Below are 8,136 nucleotides of genomic sequence, written 5' to 3'. Positions count from 1 at the left end.
AATACAACTCTTTAATACTTTAAAATAAGAGTGGTGGCTTAAAAACTGAGGATGTGCGATGAAAAATTTTGGTAAAGCTGGTGTTTGTGTTTTCTATTATATGTCAATGAGACCATCATCACCAGAAGCTGGAACTAATATCCTTACAGACCGCAAATTATTTTTAAGAAACTTAAAAAACACACAAAAAATTTACAAAACGTTGAAATAAAATGCTAATTCCATTTCACGATCAACATATAATCACAATAAAAACTTCCACATTGTTTTAATGCCTTTTGCTAACATTCCCAAATCAAACAAACCAAAATATGGCCATTGTAAATTTTTTAAAAGTTTTTTACAAAGTACAATTAACTATAACCCGCAGCTAATGAGATTTCTAAACAAACTTCAAAAGACCTTGACAACTTGAGTGTGCTTCATATAATGTAAGGAGGGTCAAGCTATCTCTAAATGGACAACTAAACTTAAAAGATAATAAGGGTATGACTGATCTGATGATTATATGTCCTATATGTCATAGAGGTGGACAGCCTTCACAGTATCCAGAACTTAAAAGAGTCTCATTTTATTTAAGAGATCTGAGACCATTTCCATCTGCTGATTTGATGCTGTTGATTAGAAAACCCAAAGAAAAACACATTACTGTGTGGCGATAACCACATTACTTCAGCTCTCTGGAATTAAAAAAAGAGGGAATTGCTAAGAACTAAAATGATAAATACCCTGCAGCGATGTTCTGTTCTAATCATTGCAACCATAAAAAAGAGACTAGCAGTAACTAAATATCTTAAAACTTTTGCCTTTGCCTTTGCACTTTATAACAGGGAGCAACGGACATTTTAATTTTTAAATTTTTATGAATAGTTCTTACAAATGACATCATACAAGTGCCCGAGCCAATGAAAAAACAGATTTGCATCATCAAAGTAATCAGTGATAGTAGGAGGACAGCTTCAGACAGAGAGGAAATGTGTTCCTCAGTACAGACTGTCTGGTGGGTTTCATTATTACATGCAAAAAAAAAAAAAATACATTCTGTAATTTCAATTGCCAGCACACATTCCCTGGCATATTATGTTTTGTTGAAAACATTTTATGTATATTAAGGGACCGACTGGTACTCATATTTTGTTAGTGGTTTAAAGCAAGCCGTTTTGTTAAAGGCAATGGACATATTTACCTATCTTATGTGCATTTTATTTATAAATAATGTGTCTAACAGATCCAGTAAACATGCTTAGTGTTGGCCCTTTGTGGCGTTGGCCTCCTCTCGTTTGGACTAATACTATTTCACTGCAAATGTACACAGTTGTGACACAAAGTAAAATAAAACTTAAACCGGAACCCTGTGCATGGTGCAAACCGGTTATAAATAACCAAAGCAGGGTTTAATCAAGTATTATGGAAAAGAGCTACTGTTCAAAGGGCAAACTGTAATTAAAATATTGCAATATTGGTTAAAAGGATATTGCTGAGTGAGCTGAGGTGCAATGAGCCTGCATGAACACTGGGAGGCACTCATTTCTAATGAAAAATAAGCACCTGCTACCATAAGGCCTTTACATCTTGTATGAAGTGAACATATTATACTATATCCTTGCACTTACACCTTGCTTTTTAAATAAAGTTAAGATAACACTTTGGAGTAATATGACCTTACAGTTTTGAAACCCCTTTATTTGCCAATCAATTCTGACTTCAGAGACATTGTTTTGTTTTAGGTGCCCCAATCATTTAAATGTTATTACATGTATATTGAATTTAACATAATTTCCCCACGTTAGATTAAAAAAACGAAATCCCAAAACAGAACTCATTATATCATAGCAAATAAACCACATGGAACAAAAGTTGTTCACATTTTAAGTGTCCCTTTTTTAGTTTATTAACTGTTAACAGCTAGCTTACTAACACATGTTGTTAATTTTTTTGTTAATGGTTAGTAATATTGTATATAGTAACACATTTATACCAACTTATAAAAAACACCTGCTAAAACTGTTCAGCAAACATCAAGCCCCTACTTCAGGATTGTAAACTCCAAGTCCATAATATCCTTTAAATGAGGTAGAACCTGTAGAAACATGAATAGTACAGTGAAGGTCATCCTTTGAAAGTAACTGACCAAATCATATTGACGTTACAATTCTTTTAAAGTCTCTGTATTTTTCTCCTCAAAGGTTTATTACTGGTTTTTAATATTTTAGTGTCTTACAGATTATGATCTGAACAAATCACTAATCTGGTTCTGATTAGGACTGTATTGTAATTGGTGTATCCACAAGTGTACCTGGATATAAACAGAATAAACAATGTGAATAAGCTTGGTATGACCTAGGCATTTTAATTAGTGGGACATATAGTGTAGTCAAGGAAGGAATGTGTTTTCTGATTAAATACAAAGATTTGAGACTTTCCCAATAACAAATATTAATATGATTTTCACAGGACATAGTAGTGATTAATCATCATGATCCTAACAAAAATGCGATAAAGAATGAAAGGAATCCTAGTATTAAAATGTTTTCCTGATGTAATTCTAATGAGAATTCGTACAGATTCTGTATCAAAATGTCACTGAGGCTGTTTAAAGTTGCAGTCCCGAAGGTTTTAAAAGCCATTTACTTCCTCTTATTAGCTTTATTTTGATTGATCTGCTCTCCTTGTCATTCAACATTCCATTCTGATCTATTTCTAACACAGGATCTGCTCTCCTTGTCATTCAACATTCCATTCTGATCTATTTCTAACACAGGATCTAAACTATAATCATTGAAAAGCTGAATGTCATAATAGGGAGGAGGGAGTAAAAAAGGCATATACACTTAGAACGTATCATTTAAAAACCTTAGTACAATTTTAAGTACAGTTGCAGTACTATAAATATAGCCTACAAATATGTAGATATTTTTTAATAAAGTTCCAGCAAACTGTACACGCATGGATTTATCAGAGCTGTATTTGGTAGGTAAACCCTGCTCATAAGACATTGCATTATAAAATCAGCCCCTTAGACTTTTGAACTATGGGAGGCCATTTATTTTCACAGATGTTATTCTGCTGCAACCCACACTTCTCCACCCCCACTAATGACCTTTCAGGATGCAAGGCATTAGAGAGCCCAGCGCATCAATATCACACCATAGATTGATCTTTCCCAGGAAGAAACTTTCTTGAAATCCACAGAGGTTAACATATATCACTGCAGTGAACTTTCACAGCCCTCTAATTGATCCCAATGGTAACGAAACCCACACAATGCTCTCCCTTAAGTTCTCTTTCACAGAGTCCACATCTTATTGGCTGGAAATGCCAACACTTGCCCTAGGATTTCATTACAAATTAGACTTTTATTGTGAGTAATATCCCAGTTTAACCTTGTGGAACAAATAAATGCTTCACTGTACATGAAACCATCTTCCTCCAGCATAAAATCTGAGAGCCTGTGCAACAGCACACTGCAGAAACAGGCTTTTTTTAGTATTATTATTATTTGCGATGACTCCAATTACAGAGTTTGGACTTTGAAACAAATTTAACAGCTGAAGATTTCAACTCCATGGCAATCGGGAGAGGACTGAAAATAGTAGAAGCTAATTAAAGGTAGGAAATGTTTATTTAAAACTATATGAGAGTGAAAACAACCTTTTTTATTGTAGGTATTTGCATTGGGCTTTGTTTTGACTAATTGCTTCATCAGTGTTATGTGTGACCCAGTCCTGGTGAAGTCATGACATTTGGCATCTGTGTACTTAGTTTATTAAAATGTGTACTTCAGAGCTATATTGTGTATTAAATAGTATTAATACACAATACTAAAGCCTTGATTATTTTTTTTCCACATGCTGAGAAATGTATGAAAACAAGGGTGTAGTTTTAAACTGAACTGTGACTTCATCCAAGTACAGTTTGAAACATTGCTTCATTAAAATAAATGTTGACAGGCATTACCCCAATCACCAGATCAATGAGACTAGAGTGTATAACAGGCTTTGATTAATAAAACTATAAGTGGCAGCTGTTTCAAAGTTTCTTTAACATGTTAACTATGCCCTGCAGCATTATATATTTCCATTTGCATGCAATCTCTCCTGGACTGTGCCTGGTTTAAGTTTGACACATAACTCTTAACAGGGCTAATCCATGAGCTGAGCATGAATCACACAAACTCAAGGCAGCCTTGCTTAAGAAATCACTCCTGCCACAACTGCTGTGCCTGTGGTTCAGCATGACTCATTCCAGTAAGGGTGGCAGAACCGGGTAACAAATAAGAGATGACTGTCGCTCTTTAGATTTTCTATTCCTTTTCGAAACAAAGGTGGTGTGGGCTTATTTCAAAACTATTTAATCCTGGAATAGTGACACACCTTGCTGTGGAATAATTTACCCAGTTCATTTGGATTTCTTTTCAGATTTAATGTAGGTAATCATTACAATGTATTTAAATAGTTGATGTTGTATATTAGATTAGCTGTAATATACAAACACTAGCTTTTAAGACCTCAAAAGTCTAAACATTCCAGTTTCAATGTTAATAAGTGGGCTGCATCCTAATATACTGGTATTGCACAGGTATTAAGATTGAGATTCAACACATTTCTATAACTGGGGTTTATGAATTAAAACTACAAATAGTTTAGTAGTTGTGGCTGTGTTTTAATGCTGTATTATTAATGGTAACACGTTAGTTTAGGGATCTGTTATAAGTGGTTATAAACAATCTATAAACATGTTACGATATTAATTATGCTATGAACAATATATGATTAGAAATAATGAATGTATTATTATACATTTTTGTCATTGTTTTTTGCGCTAGTGTTTAGAATCGTTTATAATGGATATAGTCTGTCTTGTAAGTAGCTAGCCCACAGTCACACTTATCACTCAATCAAGGCTGTCACAATGTCCTTGCACACTCATGAAGTGCTATCACAACCAGGAGATGGCTGAGAGGATGATACATATGTCTTTCTGTGAAACAGGGCCTTCCTGGCTTTCTCCGGCCTGGCACTCAAAGGGTCTGCATAGAAAATGAAGAAATCTGCATTATTTATCATCACTGGATACAGCCAGTTTCAACCACAAGCTTCAGGATGTGTGCTTCATTAAAAATGTAATTGTCCTCTAAGGATTTCAGATCTGTAAGGAGTTTGAATCATGGGTCTTTGAATTAAATATGATTTATTAAACTTCCTAGGCAAAGACGTTTTCTCATCTTCATCAGCCATGCTAGTGCTTCCCAGTAGTGTTATTGTGCTTAAAGTGTATTAAGGACCTTTATATTTTTGTGTTACATGTTCCCATGTGTTGCTACAGCTGTTTAAGTAAGGTGTGTGTATTGTTTCAATTATTTTTTTTGTACATCTTTGCCACTTTTTTTTACTTTTAAATTGCAGTGCTCTCTGGCTGTTTCTATTATACCTCCAAGATGGCCTCTCATGTATTTCTCAGAACTACATTTCCCATCATCCACCTGCTCACTGGTAAACCATCTCAGTTACATATGTGAGCAGGAGAGTGATGGGAAATGTAGTTTGAGTGGTCCATGCAGGTCCATGTGAAGCCATCTTGGAGGCAGTGGAATGCAATTTAAAAGATTAAAAAAGTGGTCAAAATCTAAAAAAAAAATTAAAACAATACACACATCTTACTTAAACAGTTGTAGCAACACATGGGAACATGTAACACAATAAAATAAAAAGGTTCTTATATACCCTTTAAACCTGTACTTATTCAGCACAGTTTAGTAGAAATGAAAAGTAATCATTTGCACTGTCAAGGCATTACACACCTGCTTTAAAGTACTAACCTGGGCATAACATTGTGCTTACATAGTAGCTACTTAGTAATTACAATTGAATTGAAACACTGTGTGGTATCTGCCTCTCACAATACCTCTTAATTGCCATGTTGTTGGGTCTGTGCCTGTGGGACTTCTTCCAAAGACAGAGCCCCAGCAGGGAGTTCCGTTTCAAAGTCTTTTTTGTCTTCCCTGAAGCCCTGTGTGGATTGAAATGCTGCCTCGTGTATTACAGAGCCAGAAGAGAAACTGGCAAATCTGATGTGTTGTTGCTAAAGGGAAATGTCTGGGGGAGGAAAGGAATGCAATACAGGGTACTGAGATAAGATTGATTTCCTAGAATAATGGAACAGAAACAATCTCAAAGCGCCTGTAGGATGAGACTGCTTTCTAGGCTTGCCTATCTGTTCTCAAGCATCCCCTTCTATTGGAGAAAAAATACTGAAATCTCTGTGTTTATAATTCTTCTTCTTCTTCTTCTTCTTCTTCTTCTTCTTCTTCTTCTTCTTCTTCTTATTATTATTATTATTATTAGGTAAGGTACAGACGTTGGCACTGGAGTATTTTCAAAGATTGGTAAATTATGCTCAGTAAATAAACTCTGGAATTAAAAATGACAAACAAAGGTCATGCTAGGAACAGAGCAGTGCTCCATTAATAAATACAGCTCCCAACTGGGGGAACCAGGACAGTCTTTAAAATAAAAGAGATGGCTCATCTCTTTGGGTTTTTGTGGTAAATATATACTGTATTTACGAGAGGAATATATTTATTATATGTGCATAAACCAAATCTAAAAAAGAACTACATTGAAATTGAATATGTGTGGTTACATAGCTATTGCATTGTAATTACACAAACACATTTGTAGTGTAGAGTAATTACATTACAAATGGTGTTAGCAAATATAGTATTGCATTGCAACCTTTTCAAGGAATGGGAACAACACTAGTGTCCCAGGTATGATGACATCATTAAATGATTAAGACCAGGATGAATGTTATATGGGTTCAGTTAACGATTAAGAACATTACATTGATGTATAACTCTCGCTAAACTTGATGTTCTGAGTAAAACTACCATACCCTTTTGAGCCTATCTGCATTGTAGGAGGAGAAAATGGTATGATTTATTTCCTTGTCTGCTTGTTTTGAGAGGAAGTGACACATTTTGTCTGGTAGGTCACTTCCTCCTTCCACAAGCTAGACACATATAGCATTTCACAACACACTCCAGACTTCTCTCACTGATCTTTAGGACTTTAAAAGTGGTACTGTAGTACTGAAAGAAACATTTATTTTGTCACTCCAGATTTGGGTCATATTTCTATGCAGATGCCAGAGGGTGATAGCAATCCGCTGTGCCACCTATTTTTATCCACCACCTGCCAGAGTTAAATTAAATTAAACAGAGTAGCTACAATTTAAGATTTAACAAAAATAAAAAAGTGCCTATATATTTCCAGTCTGCTTGCTTGCTTTCCTAATGAATGCCTCTAAGTGACTTTGCGTTACACCTCAAGGCCTGATTTGGAAAGTGGAAATCCAAAGGCCATCAGAGGCAAGTGCTTTGTTGCTTCACTGCTCCTGCCTTTCATACTTCCTGGGCTAGAAACCTTTGCCATGTCTGTGTCCTGTAACCAGTGACGGTTGGAGTGACACAACTGTCAGTGTAATATTAGGGTCTCACTCATGTTCTGGCTCAGGGCACTGCCAGTGTGACACATTCACTGATTAGAACAACGGACATAGGGATCAGTGGAGAGACATTATATATTTCCTATAGCTAAACTAAAATATATCAGTGTACAGGAAAAAAGAGCAACAATGACATTATTACAGAATGCTGTTACAAGGATCTCTAGTGAAGCACTTTAAAATTACTAGCTGTCGAAAGATGTACAAGTGTATTTTTCAGAATGCATTCTCATAGCACATGAAAAATTCTGAGAGTATTTAACTAATCACAAATATCCGATCATCTACTGAACAAGACAGAGACCTCCAAGCATGCTTAAAGTCGGATATATAAAGGATCACGTAAAAAATATTACTTAACAGCAACTGCAATTTGATCCCGATCGATAAATATGAATGTTGTAAGAGGGAGATCTTGTCCTGCTCACTACCAGAAAACGACAGCATTTCAGTGGGCAGAACTGACCTTCACTGGAATATTACCATTGTCATTTATGGTCAACTGATACTATATTGCAAACAATATAAATAATGACATTAAACTTAAGCGTCTTCCAGTCTGACAGCCACCCTCTCATATACAGTTAATTTTTGAAAGCAGAAGGACCGAGTGATAGCCATTAGAGTCGA

The sequence above is a fragment of the Acipenser ruthenus genome, chromosome 20, assembly GCF_902713425.1.
Source record: "Acipenser ruthenus chromosome 20, fAciRut3.2 maternal haplotype, whole genome shotgun sequence".
NCBI lineage: Eukaryota > Metazoa > Chordata > Actinopteri > Acipenseriformes > Acipenseridae > Acipenser > Acipenser ruthenus.
This window is presented reverse-complemented; position numbering follows the sequence as displayed.